Genomic DNA, 16,975 nt, shown 5'->3' on the forward strand with positions numbered 1-16,975 from the left:
TGGGAACGGGAATAGTAAGAGAGATGTCAACTAGATATGTTCGTTTTATTAGAGTTGTTTCATCTTTCCTTTTAATGGTAAAGACTTTTATTTTGTTAGGATTGGGTGTGTTCGTTTTGGACTCTGGTTTGGATTCATCGACCTTCTGCTTTCCCTTCTGTTCAACTGATGAATGAGGTTTTTGAGAACAAGCGGGATTAGCTTTAGAGCAAGATGGAGATGAATTGGTGGAAGTAGAAGAATTAGAAGAACAAGAAGAGTTAGAATGAGAGGTTTTGGATGGAGAGGACTTCCTGGCTGGTGACTCTAGGTGACTCTTTTGCTTTTGATCATTGGAGGGACTGACCTTAGAGTCTTGTTCTCCTTTGACTTCAGAACTGAACCTCTGCGTTTGGTTGGAGTTGTTCTTGTAACCGAACCTTTGGTTTCGGTTGAAGTCCTTTTCAGAACCGAACCTTTGCCTTCGGTTGGTATCTTCTTGTGAACCGAACCTTGGCTTTCGGTTGGTATTTTCTTGTGAACCGAACCTTGGCTTTCGGTTGTTGTTTTCTTGTGAACCGAACCTTGGCTTTCGGTTGTTGGAACTTTCAGGCTTTCTTACAGGATTGTTTTCATACTTCAAATTCTTGTCTTTGTGTGAATAGTATGCATTCTGGGAGTGCCAGAATTGTTTCCTTTCAGAAAGGTTTTTCCTGTATCTTTGGTTCCTTTCTATCTTCTTATCCCTCATCTGCTTAGGTTGATGATGAACGTTCGCTTTCGTTTTTGTTGTCACCTTGGCTGGTTCCTTTTGAACTTCAGGAGTTTTACTTTGAGCCGAGGGAGCAGAGGGAATATCCAAAGAAGATTCAGTTTGCACTGAGGAAGTGGAAGGAATATCTGATGAAGTTTCACTTTGAGCTGTTGGAGTAGAGGGAATGTCTTCTTTTGCTGAATGATCATTCTCCTGAGGAATATCTTTCGTACCACTGGTACTTGGCTCATTGAAGTTATCCGGCTTATTTAATGGTTCAGGGATGTATCTTCCTTTGCTCATCCAGGAGGTTCTTTCAGACAAGCCAACGGTTTCGTTTGCATTATCAATAGGAGCTTCCCAGAAGTACTCATCACAGCCATCAGCATTGTCTTCGTTAACAATAGCTGTGAGTTCAGCTGTTTGATGTTCGGTTACTCCAGTCACCTTGTATACCTGATTCGGAGTGGTCCTGACCTTTTGATACACAACAGCTTTTTCTACTAATTTCGGGGACTTTTGTTGGGAAAATCTAGCGAATTCCACAGAATTTTCAGAAATAAGATTTTTGTGGTTTTCAGTTTCGCTTTTAACAAATTCTGAGCAGTCAACCGTATCCTCTACAGAAATTTCACTCATGTTTTCGTCCTCGTTAAGCTCAGATGCATTTTCAACATCGATTTTATTTTCTGAGCTTACGTTGGCGTTTAGAGAGTCAAATTTTTGCATGGTTTCGGTTCTCAGTTTAAGTCTGTCATTTTCGTCCAAAAGATTTTTGAGCATGTCCTTGTGGTCTTTGGATTTGATGAAGGACTCAATTTTGTCCAGTCCATACATATAGGATGGGTTGACATCATCAGACGATATCACACTCTCACAATAGTAGGCTTCGGCATCGATTTCATCCTCCTTAAACTCTAGGAAGGGCAAAATCATGCGATGGATCCTTTGGCCTATCTCACAGTCTAAGTGAAGTTGAGTAATATTGGAATATAAACGTTTAGCAATCAAACAAAAAAATTTCGTTGTTTTAACAATTTTAAATTGTCTCTCTGCAAATAAATGTTTTCGTCTTTGACTTTAACTAATTCCGACTCTTTTAACTCAATCCACATTCGCCGCTCCTCACTCTTCGACGCCACCCTGCTCAATTGATCAGTCAGGTTAGAAATGGTGACTCGAGTTTGAGTTAAGCTACTATCTAGATGAGAAATTCTTGTATTAACATTTTTTAGTTCTTTCTTATATGAAGATGGTGGTACTTTAGATGAAATAAAAACAGATTGTACCTTCTTTATCAGTTCATCGAGCTCATTGAACTGCTGGCTGAGTGGTTTGGCCGTAAAGCACATATCCTCCTGTACCTTCGGTCCATCGCTTCCTCCATCGGTGTTGTATCCCCTCATTTATGATACGTCAGTCACCATGAAGCATTTTCCTCCACTGCTTTCCTCCTTAGCCACATACGCCTTTCCATGGGTAGGCTTCCTCACTTCTTCATCTTCTGAGTCAGTAGACCAAACTTCTGTGCTACCGAACTCATCGTCATTAACCGAACCCTGCACAACAAGAGCATTAATAGAAGGGTTAGCTGTAGACTTCTTCTTTCTCAACTCATCCAATCTCTTCTGCAGCACGGCTTCCTCATCATTTCCATCGTCCTTTTCAGCCATCTTCTTAAGAACACAGTCCTTAGCATAGTGGTTCTTGCCACCACAGTAGAAACAGCTTACTCCAAAATCGCTATCTGCCTTCGGTTCCTTCTTGGGCTCCTCAGCCTTCGGTTCATTGTTCACTTTTTCAGAGCTGTAACTCCCCTGCCAGTTTCGGTTTTTGTTGCTGGGGAGTCTCTTCTTTATGAACCTCTTAGGATTGGACACCATCATGGCATAATCCTCAGATGTGAGGTCATATTCCTCCAAGTTAAGCTCTTCATCCTCCATCACAGCTTTACTTTTAGATAGGAGGGCCAACGAACCAAGACTAGAAACAACGTTCTTCTCTTGTACCACAATCTTCTCTTGAGACTTTAGAATACCCACCAGTTTCGCCAAAGAGTATGATTTAAACTGCTCATGGGCTTTGACTGTGGAAACCACTGCTCTCCACTCAGACCTTAGTCCGTTCAAGAAAGTAACCTTCTGTTCGATAAGCTTTGTTTCAATGTCGTGTTTGATCATCTTGCTGAGAAGATGATTGAAGCGATCAAACGTCTGGGTCACCGTTTCTTCAGCCCCTTGCCTGAATTCTCCAAACTCAGATAGAAGCAAGGTTTGGATAGAATGTTCAAGATCTTCGTCTGTGGAATACAGTTCGCGAAGTCTATGCCATACTTCCTTCGCCGTAGTACATGAGCTGACCAGTCTGAATGTGTCTGACTGAAGGGCGAATCTGATCAACCTTAACGCCTTAATATTACACTAGAATTTGTCTTTCTCGTCTTGTGCAATATCCTTCACGTCCTTAAGCAGATCGTTGTACTCTTTTTGTGTCTTGATGATTCTGGATGTAGCAGAATGAGAAAACGGTCCATTGATGATGGCTTCCCATATGAGATAACCATTGTCCTCCGATCCAATCACGTAATCTTCAAAATGATGCGCCCATACTTCATAGTCATGGGTGTATAAGATTGGAATCTTTGTCGTCGAACCGATGCTGTTGGAAATATTAATAGGGTTTGATTGCGTCGCGTCCATTATGATCGTAAAAACCTGTTCAAAGATCAGACTTGTAATAAAGCAGATTAGGGCAAAACAATAAATATTAAGATACGTCAATTAAGATGACGGCTCAATAAATATCGATGATTGCGGAAAACCCTAATGGAAATCTTTTTCACAGAAAAGATGTGTATCGATTACACAGCCTCCTGCTCTGATACCAATTGATGGGATTAAAACAACTTTTAATCTATGAAGATCGATTAGATCTTGAACAATTATATGAATATGAAACAGTAAAAACGCAATAATAAGAACAAAGCAGCTTGAATCAAACGTGTCGAATGATTAAATAAAATCCTCAGAAGAGCTCGATTAAGAACATCAACTGTAGAGGATTAGAAGATTACAAGAACGATTAAAGAAAATATTGTACTCTGTATGAATCGCTATGACGATAATCTCTAAAACGTTACCCTAATATGCATGCAAGCATTAACTTATATACAATACATAAAAGGCTCTCGGTTGCACAGGCCCAAACCGGAGAATACAAGGCTAAACTAACGAGCCCAAAAGACGCAACATCAAAACTATCTTCAGCCCAACAAATGGCTAGAAGTGTCCTATGCTTTTGGTGGAGTACGTTGTATTAAGAACTTTTGGACGTGTAAAGTCATAAAGTTGGAGACTTTATGACTCTAAGGTGCACATTTGGACCATGGATCTGTAGTTTGGGCTTAAGTGCTTAATCCATTAAGCATAAGATGAAACTTTTGGATCTGCGAGGGTACACCCCGCGTAATGGGGAGTATGCCCCGCGTACTTGGTCAGCCACCCCACGTACTACAAGAGTACGCCCCACGTACGCCTTTTGTTGGATTTTGGAATTTGGGCTTCAAGTTTTGGGCCACCTTTTTGGGCTTAAATTCTTAGGCCCTTATTGGACTATCTGAGTATGAGTGTTTTGGGCCAAGGGAAGGGTTGGACCTTAGAATAAAGGCCCAGAAAAGATTTTGGGCCCAATTTGGAAAATTGGGCCAATTATGGGTCTTGAATAACCTTAGGCTTTTGGATCAAGAATTAGGCATAGGTCTTGGCCCACTATGGGAAAGGGTAAAGTGGCCATATACCCTAGGTATGGGTTATTAGTCAAGGATGGTAATCAAATTATTAATTGGATGTTTATTTGTTGTGATAGTTCGGGGTTTTAGTGAGCCCGCAGTCGGAGGTTTTTAGTGCGACTCATCAGTGCGAGGTGAGTAGTTCTCAATGTACTCTCGGATCAAAGGCACCAAGGTCGTCCCTTTGGATTGTTATCCTTTTTTATTATATGATTGTTATGCTATAGTGATCTGTTAGACCTGTATTACTACTTGTATATGCTAGCTATGTTTGATTATGTTATATGTGATGGTTGGTTGGGTTGAGGCGGTCCTGCTGTGTGCAGAAGGCCAACAAAACCAGGGCGGCCCGGATAGAATAAAGGCCTGTGAGGCGGACCAGTAAGGTCGAAGGCTCGGAGAATGGTCCAGACAGGCTGAAGGCTCGGTGCAGCGGTCCAGACATGTGGAAGGTTCTATATGCATGTTGTTGTTGTAATATTTATGATTATGTATTGTGATGGTATTTTGGGGAAACTCGCTAAGCGTTAGGCTTACAGTTTTGGGTTATGTTTCAAGTACCTCAGATGATCGTGGGAAGGCAAAGGCTTGATCATACACCTTCTCATATTATGTTTTGTGATTTTGGGCAAAACTCTGATGTTATACGTGTTTTGAAAACTACAATGTAAAGAATTATTATTTTGGTTGGTTTGAAAAAGTTTAATTTTTTATGAAATTTTATGGACGTTACAGGGTAGCAAGCCCGTCTTCTTCCTACAACTAATCATGTTCAAAATGGGTAAAAAGATCAGCTTTTTGTGTCACGATTTGAATATCTTGTTCAAATAAACCAAACCCTAACCCAAACCCACATATAAATCCAAATCGTTTTCTTGGTTATCACATAAAATACCATCATTAAAAGAAAATGCAGGGTTTTCAGAATACACATTTTGGTTTTTAATCTTTTTGTGATAAGTAGATGTATGAAGCTTCAATTCATTATCTTAAAGAAAACAAATAGACGAATGTGAGGTTTTCTAACATGTCTTTGCGGTTTCTCTCTCTAGACTACACACCTTTTAATCTCTGCAATTCTAGAGAGAGTGTGAGAGGTGGACCCTCTTATTTTTTATATTTTTTAATTGAATAAATAAGTATTAGATTTTAAAAAAATGAAAGAAAAATAAAAAAAATAATACCCCAAATGTATTAAAGTTATTTCTGTTTAGTTAGGGACCAAATACGCAAAGAAACTAGCTCAAAATGACACGGAGCTCAAAAAAATCGAGATTTTGACTAAACCTTAGAAAAAAATGTATACCACATGGACTATTTTTACAGTTTTGTCTATTAAGGGCGTGTTTGGCTTAGCTTTTAAAAGTTCAAAAGTTCTTTTCCAAAAAGTTATAAAAAGTCAGGAAATCCTGACCTTTTCAAAAATTTGCTTTTCCTTGTATTAAAACTCCAAAAGTTACTAGTTTGCCAAACATCTTTTTGTTTTTTTCTTTTACAAAAAGGACTTTTAGCTGTAAAAAGCTAAGCCAAACACCCCCTAAATAGCTGTATAATATTTTTAAAATTGTCCTTTTTTAACATAATAATTTCGATTTGCTTGGTGATACGACCATATCTTAAGGTATCCATGACTATGAGGAAGATATTGATTTGGGCTAATTAGAGGATGTAAATGGACAAGAAAAATCATATTAAATGGACAAGAAAAATCATATTAATTGGGCCTCATACTTCATAATAGTGCCCCAATGCCCAAACGTGTTTGCCTCCAGTTAATCAATTCTCTTACCATCAATCCTCTCTCATCGTCTTGATTTGGATCTCATGTGCAGATTTCTACACGATAAACAATGTCAAAGAAATTGAACTGAAACGGAAACGATACGTTCTGGTGGTTCTTGTTTTTTTATAACATAACATTATCATCCATTTAAAGTTACAAAGTTTTCTTACTAGTCCCTTATTTTCTTTCTTATAATCACAAACTACCCCAAATTATTTTTTCTTCATTATGTGTTTGTGAATCTTCCAATTTACCCCCTTGACTTTCATACTTTGTATTTATTTCTCCTTCATTTTAGTTTCCATTTCACAACATTTAACCCCAACAAATTGATAAAATGTCAATTTAGACCTTTATAATACATTCTTATATCGCAATGGTCCAAATCAAAGATATTTTATTTTATCGTCTTAAATATTAAAAAGTCTAGTTACAAATTGTGTTCTTGAGCTTTTTATGAAAGAGAATGGAAGGGGAAGGGGAAAGGAAGGAAAATATGCATAAAAGTCACTCGTTCATTTTCAGGAAGGGAAGGGTAATTTACACAAACTACCTTTTGCTCTTCATCAATTCTTCATTTTCTCAAATGAAGAGAAAAAATATAAAATGTTTGATTCAATGATGAGTTTAGAATAAAAATCAACTTGGTTCACTATTTAAGTAAAACCGATATAAATAATAGAGTATAAAAAAATGCTAGTAGCAGGTTGGGCAGTAATATCACATAAGTAAAAAAATGTTGGAAAATAACCAATTAATGTGGTGATCATACTATTTTGTAATTTTTTTATGTGTTGCATACAATTATAGTATGTATTGTAACATTTTTCATATGACATATCAGGTCCTTATGATTAATTATATGTAGAATGATGGATATGACATTTGTCCACAACTTGAGGGACCAATCATGTGTGCTTCTAATACTTTCCATAAGGTGTAAATGATCAATTAAAACACACATGAGAGGACGCGTGTTTCATGGAGAGAACATAATTCTTTATTCTCCACTTTCAAAATCTTCTCTATAAGAACACCATTATCGTGTGTATCATTCTATCCATTAGATCAATAACATAGACATGTGAAGTGGAAGAATCATAATATGAAGTTAGTCATCTTCAACATCAAAGGATATAATCTTATCCAAGTAAGTTTTCTTTAAATCATTTATGGTTCTTGATGTTTATGTATAATTTGATCTTGGATCATGCATATTAATCTTTCATGTAGTATCAGAGTCACGTTGTAATATTAGTATTACACTATAATTTCAATTTTAGTGTTTGATTCGTGATTATCCTTACCCACTAAATTTGAAAAGTACGAACCCAAAAATTCATCTTTCGATTCTTTTCCTAATCTTCTTTTGAATCGTAAATACAACAAGACTATGTTTGGGGTTCATTTCTTGAGAAGAGATAAATTTAATTAAAACGATAAAAAAAGAGAGAACTTAAGTAACCTTTCTTTAGTCAATATATTTTTCCTCATAAAATGATCCCATTCAAGAGATTGAAATTGAAACACATGAAAGTCAATAATTATAATACATTTTCTTTAAGTTAGGTGGCCGAAATTTTTTGATGATTAAATAACCTATTTAAATGAGGTTGATCTTCACATAAGGAAGGAATATGACTAAGTTATGTATAGTGATTCCATCACTTGTGATCAATCAAGTAAGTGGAGTGAAGAAATGATGAAAGAGCTTTAATTTGGTATAAAAGAAAGACGTTTTGCATATTTGCTGAATTACCAAAGGGTTTTTTTTCAAACTTGTAAGATGCAAGTCGGTCCTTAAGAGCAAGTTGGACTCCAATGATTAACATCGAATGGGATAAAGCTCGATTGGTCATTAAAGGGTATTCATAAAAGGATATCAATAAATGTTCTTACCCAACTTCCTTAGGATCGTAATGGCCCTCATAGATCATTTTTATTTAGTGTTGTAGATCAAATAGACGTCAAATTATTATTCTTAATAATGATTTACAAGAAGATGTATTCATGACCCAACCAATATGTTTTATTTCTAAGGGTCAAGAACATCTATTGCTTAAAATGAAGGAATTATTATATTGTAACATCCCAAGAATTAAGACTAAAAATTTTCGTTTTTAAATTAATAAAACTATCATCCAAAACATCATCATAAAAATCATGGAGGAACAAAGTGTATCAAGAACATCACAAAACATCAGAGTAACATAAAATGTGGGACGAGGTGGTATGTGCACTGTAATCATCTTGGGCTCTTCCCCTTTGAACCAGAAGTACCTGAAAACATAAACTGAAAACCGTAAGCACAAAGCTTAGTAAGTTTCCCAAGATACCACATACAATACATAATAAACATATAACGGGCCCTGCTCGTCATCGGGTCGCGCCCGACATTGGGTCTCGTAGGTATATATATGTAAACATATAAACAGATAAATACATAACAGATGCAATAATCACAAAGATAAATAGCATATAGAATGGACATTGGGCCCCGCCCGGTAATCATATAAACATATAAACATATGCAAGAGTCACACATACATCTAACATTCTAAACATATCAAACCATGTGTCGGCATTGGTGTCTTCGACCCGCTAAACACAGTGAGGAAGCTCACCTCTAGCTGTTGAAATGCGCAAATGAATCTCGGTCTGTTGGTCTGGAAAAATCCACGTGCTAACATCAACAAAATAATACCCAATTAATAATTAGATCTCGACCCACATGAAGAATCTAAGCTACTTGACCAATATCTAGGGTAAAAGACTTTTTTACCATTTTCTTACTTGGCCCAAAATCAAGGCCCAATCCTTTAACATTAGAAGCCCATTAGTGGCCCATCATCCTAAATTGGCCCAAAACCCCTCATGGGCCCAAGCACAATAAGGCCCAAAAGCCCAAAGCAGCACCTCTCGTCATGAACAATCCTTGATCATGTCGTGAGACGTGTCCGATCCGAATCTGAGACTCACTCCTGACTCAGACGACTCCGCGGGGACGATAACTCATGCTCACGTTGTGAGATGTTATGTCTCACGTCGTGAGAACGGTCTTAAGCCAAAACCACCTTTCCAACATTCTTAATCCATTCAACCCTCAATCTCACCCCTTCCAAAAGTTAAGTAGGACCCTAATGGTACATAAAAATGCTTGCTTTATGGACATGCATGCATGCACCATGCATGTCCCCTCACCATTTTAGGTCAAAAAGTACAAATATGGCATCAAGTCCTCATGCAAGCTCTAATACTCCACCAAATCCCATATCTGAATGATATAAGACTCAAAGGACCATTTGAATCCATAAAGTTGTTAACTTTATGGATTTACTCCACTCTAATCAAGCCAAAACATAAGAAAATGGGCCAAAAACCTAGATCTAGCCATGAAATGGAGTAAAAATTAAGTCTTGATACTTGAAATGGTCTAAACAAGATGAGAATTGATGATGATGATGATCCCAAGCAACTTCCTTTCCAATATGATTCTTCTTCTCTCCTTTTTCTTTCCTTTCCACAAGCAAAATACCAAATAACTCAAGGCTACACAAAATCTAGGGTTTCCAGAGGTTTAGAGGGTGAGAGAGGCTGAGGATAGGTAACCATAGCCTCTCATTCTCTTAAATACCCAAAAATTAGGGTTTGGGGTCATTATGCCACTCTCACATCGTGAGACCTTATGTCTTACATCGTGAGACTCCAAAGATGCAGGTCAACGGGTCAATGGTCACTCACGATGTGACCCCCAATATCTCACGTCGCGAGGATCCTCAAAATGCGAAAATGAATGATTGTAGTACCTTAGGCTTCCGAATGTTACATATATGTGCTAAAACAAACGTCGTATCAATGGTATCTAAATTCAGCAAAGTCATAAAGAGGAATGACTTCATTAAGAGCTAATTAGATCAATGTATATACCTTAAGTTGAGTGGGAGGAACTTTTTCATGCTTTTTCTATATATAGATGAAATTATATTGGAAAATAAATAACATGATATGTTGATCAGAACACTTACTATCACATCACCTCGATATGAAAATTCTCTAAGAAGCCTCATGTGTAATGGGCATATAAATACATCGAGAAAACTAAAGGATTTTAGTATCATTCCAAAAGGTATATATCGAGTATGTAGTAGATCGATATAACATGCACATTGCTTCCCTTCAGCTGCTTCCATTGTTAAAGAAGATACTTTTGGTTTATTTCAATACCTAAAAAATAGAGGCAGAATGAGATCAAATGACTTCAATAGATTATGCTTCAGTAGTTGGAAGATTTATATATGTCTATATTTGTACTCGTCTCAAAATCACGTGTGTTATTGGTATCATATGTCATTATCAATCAAATCACAATCTAAATCATTAAAAAAAAGGTTGCCAAGAAATTTTGTGATTTTTCATGAGACTAAAAATTACAAAGTTGTTTATACAATAAGTGAAAACTTATAAGTGCTATGATTTTAGACTTTGAATTTGCAACATGCAAAGATAAATAGTCATTATTGGGATACATATTTGTGCTATTAGTTGGCCAAATATTATGGAAGAGTCCTAATCAAAATTTGAAGACTACATCAACTATGATGACAAAATATGTTGAAATATATAATGCAACTTGTCATCTAGTTTTGTTGAGAAATTCAATTAAAAGACTCATAATTATAAATTCCATTTTAAAGCTTTTAAAAGAAACTTTATTGCTATAAAATTTCCCCTATAATCTTTTCCACTAGCAATAGTGAAAGTTGAGTGGGGATTTACCTCAATACAAAGTACTTGTTCGTATAAGAGCAAGTGGAGGAGAATGATATTTGTATCGAGCATATCAGTAGTAATGATATGCTAATGGATCCAATTACAAATGGTCTAGCACCCACAACATTTCAACATGTCATTAGTATGGATTTATGGCTAGACCTAGTATAATGTAATTATAGCATAATGTTTTACTAAAATTTTTATTATTCAAGTACTTGATCATTCTTCCACCATAATATGCAATTTTTCTATATTACTAACTTGTGCACACTTACTATTTATATACACAAATGTAATGCATTACCACTTAACAATAAAGTCATATAGCTAAAATTAATCGTAAGTTTCATATGAAGTACCAAAATATATCAGTCAGGGTCCCATGTTTAATATGGAACGTGAGGCTGTACTTTTCTGCTCTTGGTGTTAATATGAAACAAGATGAATGTAATTTGGACAAGATAAAAGAACATGTATACAAATAATCACTCGACCAAGTGGGAGAATGTTGGAGAATAACCTATTAATGTGGTCATCGTACTATTTTGTAATGTTTTTTATGTGTTGCGTACAATTATAATATGTATTGTAACATTTTCCATGTGACATATCAGGCCCCTAGGATTAATTATATGTAGTATGGTGGATATGACATTTGTCCATAACTCTAGGGACCAATTATGTGTGGTTCTAAACTTCTAATACTTTCCATAAGGTGTAAATGATCAATTAAAACACACATGTGAGAGGACGCATGTGTCATGGAGAGAATATGATTCTTTATTTTCCATTTTCAAAATCCTCTCTATAAGAACACCATTATCGTGTGTATTATTCTATCCATCAGAATAAGACACCATTATGTGAAGTGGAAGAATCATAATATGAAGTTATTCATCTTCAACATCAAAGGATATAATCTTCTCCAAGTAAGTTTTCTTTAAATCATTTAGGGTTCTTGATGTTTATGTATAAATTGATCTTGAATCATGTTTATTAATCTTTCAAAAAAAAGGTCAAAAGTCTTTATAATTGTACCATATGAGTTTTTATATCTTAAGATATGCTTACAACTATATCAGAGACCACTGAGGGTCGAGGCGGACTGACGGGAGGAGGTCCGAGGCTGCTGACGGTCGGGATGATGTGAGTTGTCTGACTTATTGGAATTATCGATCACTTGACTAGTCTTGTGCCCTTGCGTGTGTTAATAAAGCAAGATGGTGGAGGATGAACGGAACAAGGCCACAAGATTCCAATAGGTAATATTATAAATGGATTGAGTATTTGGTATGCTAAAACATAAAATACGGATTTTAAAAATTTTGTTTTGTAATTTTTTTCAAACAAAATAAAATATATCACTCCAAATATTTAAAGTATGTCCTAAAATTACTTTTATATTATTTTTTTTATAAATTTTAAATTTTAGATAAGTTAAGTGACCCACATAAACCTTCATAGACCCGCCTCTATTTTGATTTCCTTCAATTTCTTTCTAACTTAAAGAATATATTTTACCTTGCATTCCCTTCCAACTTAATAACACAACTAGATATTTGGATTTTCTTTTCATTTCATTTCTTTTCCTTCCCTTTGGTTATTAAACTTAAAGCAAATTATAAGTCTTCATGATTAATATAGTCCATCAACTATAAAGCAATCTTAAACCCCCCCCCCCCCCCCCCCCCCCCCCCCCCCCCTAGACGTTAGCCTCATTTTAGATTTGCCTTTAAATCACTTTTAAAATATGTGAATGAACTTAAAGTAATATACACATTAAAGATTTCATCACCCACCTATGTTGAACTAAAAGCTAAAGCAAAACAACAACAATTTCTTAAACAAACTGATAAATATTAAAGGAGATCATTACTTTTGTGATTAATTGGGGGAATTGCCCTAAAAAAGGAGGATTCTTCTTACCATTGTTTATGGCTCTATTTGCTGCATTTTGAAGGCGAGGAATCAAAAAGCTTTCAACAATGTTTGTATCTCTCCGTCTAAAGTTGCTGAAAATGTGTTGTTTCAGTTTTCAATTGGGTGAAGCATATAAGGAGATTTGGGAATTGTAATTGGGGGGTTTGGTGTTGCAATCATTTTGCCATTATGTAATTGTTTTTTTCATTTCCCTGCTTAGGCGCTTTCTAAGTAGTGGTTAATAAATTTCACCGTTTCCAAAAAGTTATATCACAAATATAAAAGAAGGGACAACTATGTCTAAGACTCTATAATCAAGCACAATTATTAAGGAAGTGTCATGCATAAGTTATCATCAAGTGCCAATATTAATACAAGTTATATATCATCACGTACCAATATGTACTAATAGTTGTATTGATAGTGTAAAAAGTCAAAAACATTTGTCGTAACCTATTGAAAATTGTGTCGTTCGCATACAATGTGAAAATGTAACGATCGATGATCAAAACTTGTTATGATAAACGAAACAGAACCTGTATCAATAACATTAAACAAAACGTCAACTGAACCTGTCTTTTTTTAGTACATCACCAAGATAGGCCAATTATGTTACATTTATTATTTAATCGTTAAAACTTAAAACACAAACAGTAAAGCCCCCGGTTGTTACGACACTTGCCTTATTAGTAGTTCCACAGATTGCCTCCGCCATAATAATGTGTCTCATCGTCCGACGGAAGAGAATCCAGCCTTGGGGGACTTATAGAGCATTCCCTCCGCCATTTCCGATAACAGATTCGACATCCCAAACACTGCTTCCTCGTCCATGTATACACCAGGAGGGGCTGCAACTCTACCACGCACGTCCTTCATGCTTTTGCTATCACTTTCATACACCGATGATTGAGCAGCAGCTGCTCTTGCTGCTGCAGCACGGATGTTGCCAGTCGTAGGACACTCCGGAAGCGTATTTGAGATAATAGATTCTGGAAAGTGTAGGATTGCATAGGTACCTTTAAGTGCCAATGCAGCCACGTCATAAGCAGCGAATGCCATCTCCGGTGTTGGATAGGATCCAAGCCATATGCGACTGGACTTGTTTGGTTCACGAAGGGAAAATGACTTACGACCCCAACGAAGTTTTCAAACCGTTCAAAAAACCCCAATCATGTTTTGTCTGTTCAAAAAAACCCAACAAACTTAACATTTTGTCTAAAAAGCTCAACTAAGTTACACTTTCCTGAAAGTCAAATAAGAAAAACAGATGACATGGCTTATTACCGTATCGATAAAATGACTTGTTAGACCAACGAAGTTTCCAAAACGTTTAAAAAACTTCAATCATGTTTTGACTGTTCAAAAAAAACCTAACGAACTTAAATAAAACAAAATTAGGATTTTTTGAAACGGTTTGTAACTTTGTTGGACTTTTTAGACAAAATGTTAAGTTCATTGGGTTTTTTTGAACATACAAAACATGATTGGGTTTTTTTGAATGGTTTGGAAACTTCGTTAGGCTTTTAAGTCATTTTCCCGTTCACGAATTTCAGACACCCATTTCCCATCTCGCAATCGGATACCATGGTGAACTAGGTGGCCGCTGGATGAGCCGCCAGCTGCGACAGATTAAGAAGTCTCGTTTCGGGGCAGCTGAGAAGAGGATGAATTGTGGTGTCGGTTAGCCATGCAATATTATGTGTGATTATTTTCGTAGTTAACTAATTATAGTCTTATAGACAATTTCATTATGTTGGTGTTCCATCTTTATGACTTATGCGGGGCACCATGGGTCCTTATTAACTAAAACATTACAGAAAGTTAGGGGTGTTCGCGGTACGGTTTGAAACCGTAAAACCGGCCAAACCGGTCATCGGTTTGGTTTTACGGTTTGTATTTTCGTTACGGTTTGACTGGCAGTTTCGAACTTTTCAAACCGTAGTGAACAGTTCAGCTTACGGTTTTTATGATTTCAAACTATATAAAAAACCGGACCGGACCATAATATATATATATATATATATATATATATATATATATTATTGTATTATAAATTAATTTTTATATACAAATAATAAAATTTAAAACCCACGTTTAATTAGCCCAGATTAAAAATAGTTTCTTTTGTGTACCACTGTGGTGTAAATGAAGCCCAACATATAATTATTGCGAGTTTTTCTAGAGTTGCTAGATATTTTCTAGATATATAAATGTATAAAAGAGACCTAGGGTCTATTTGGTTTAATTCAACCTTTGTAAATATTATTGGTCTTGAAGATTATATAAATAAAATTACAACTATATCATTCCATATGTTTGTTGTAGTGGTTTCCGGTTGAAGAATAGAGTGCATGAGATGTTGGTATCTCAATCAATAAGACTCAACATTCAGAATTCAGAACCCCCGAGGGTATTATGGACAACATTTGTTCTCCAAGGAAAACTTTCATCTAATATGTTTTTTTTCTAGGTTCATCTGTTTTACAATATTTAAAAAAGGATATGGACAACAATAGTGTTTTCATATGTTTTGTTATTTAAATTAGTAAATATCATGTAACTTAGTCCTGTTAGATTATTTTTATTTTTGCAAGTTTTTCTTTTTCATGTACAAATGTAATCGATTCATTTTACTAAATTAGTTTAAGGGACTCAATTAAAATGAGCCTAAAAAGCCCAAACCGTAAAGCCAAACCGTTAGTAACGGTTTGGTTTGGTTTTAAATTTTCAATGGTTTGATTTTGGTTTTTGCTTGACAAAAACCGTTACTAACAGTTTGACTTCGATTTGACCTAAAAACCGAAAAAACAGGATCATGAACACCCCTACAGAGCGTGGCGAGTTCGCGGGTGCATCCTATGGTAAAGACAAAAAAAATCGTAAAAAGAAAGTCGCTTTAAAATTTCAGAATAAGACCCTTTATTTATGTAAGTAGTACATGAAGACCCTTTAATGAAAATATGCGGCTTAACCATTAGAATCAATCTTTTAAAAATCAGTTTTTTAGTTGAACTTTCCGGTTCAACCGATTCGGCCGGTTATACTGTACGTCGGCCTTCGAGTCGTATATACTTATGATAACCTGATTGATCAAACTATTTAATTTTATTTGGAATTGACTGTTTTTTAATGAGTTAAGTGAAATCTAATTATCCAAATTTAATAAATCAGTTCAAACGATTTTTATTGGTTCTATCGCACCGATTCAACACAGTTTTTGAAGAAACTGTACGGTTCAATCTGATTTAAAACTTAGCATAAAACTGGTCATATTGAACCATTCTTGCCTAGGTTCCTGGTCCGAAGATTCAAATTAACAGAGGGAGTATAGTACGTTGCTATTCTCTATAATTACTTGTTTTTCTCATTTTCTTTATTTTATAAATGACTGATGTACTGAATCTTAGATTTTATTACAGGTCATTATACCAAGGTTTAAGAGCTATAAAAAGTTATACTCGCTCATACATTTAGTATGTAAATGGCCATCTATTTTCATGTATCATACATACTTATAAAGTTAACATTTTTCTTGAATATCATGCATTTAAAACCCTCTTTTTTAACTTCCTCAAACCACATTTGTTAACTAATGCAACTCAAAAGTTTTCTTAATTATGATTTAACACTCAAAAGTTTTATAACTTATATTATGTTTAATTAGCATTTAGTGAAAAATTTACTATAAAGAAGTCACTCTTTTGGGAAGACATGCATACAAATCATATACAAATTTCAGAAAGAAAACAAACTCAAAGGTTTTTGTGTTGGGTTGAGGTCTGATGACCAATTTTGCAGATATGCTATTATATTAGAGGTTTTAATTTGTAAGTTTGTTATACTAATTCGTTTTTATATTTTCTTCGTTTTTGGATTATTGTAATACAGTCGTTGTATATTGTGGTTTAATCGTTAATATAGTGATCATATGTTATATAGGGTGATGTCGAAAATATTTAATTAAATATTTTAAATATGC

General features: G+C 35.4%; 1 long non-coding RNA gene and 1 pseudogene across 2 annotated transcripts; one reads left to right on the forward strand and one right to left on the reverse strand.

The window, feature by feature from the left end:
* Positions 1–7,378: 7,378 nt before the first annotated feature.
* Positions 7,379–13,260, forward strand: LOC111903230 (uncharacterized). Of its 2 annotated transcripts, XR_006188618.2 has the most exons (4): positions 7,394–7,453; positions 11,924–12,005; positions 12,159–12,338; positions 13,037–13,260. It is a non-coding gene; the product is annotated as an uncharacterized LOC111903230 (long non-coding RNA). The 2 variants fall into 2 exon arrangements; XR_002854079.1 differs by having other exon boundaries at positions 7,379–12,005.
* Positions 13,261–13,516: 256 nt separating this feature from the next.
* Positions 13,517–14,685, reverse strand: LOC111903274 (ethylene-responsive transcription factor ERF025-like; annotated as a pseudogene).
* Positions 14,686–16,975: the final 2,290 nt, after the last annotated feature.

The sequence above is a fragment of the Lactuca sativa genome, chromosome 2 (assembly GCF_002870075.4).
Source record: "Lactuca sativa cultivar Salinas chromosome 2, Lsat_Salinas_v11, whole genome shotgun sequence".
NCBI lineage: Eukaryota > Viridiplantae > Streptophyta > Magnoliopsida > Asterales > Asteraceae > Lactuca > Lactuca sativa.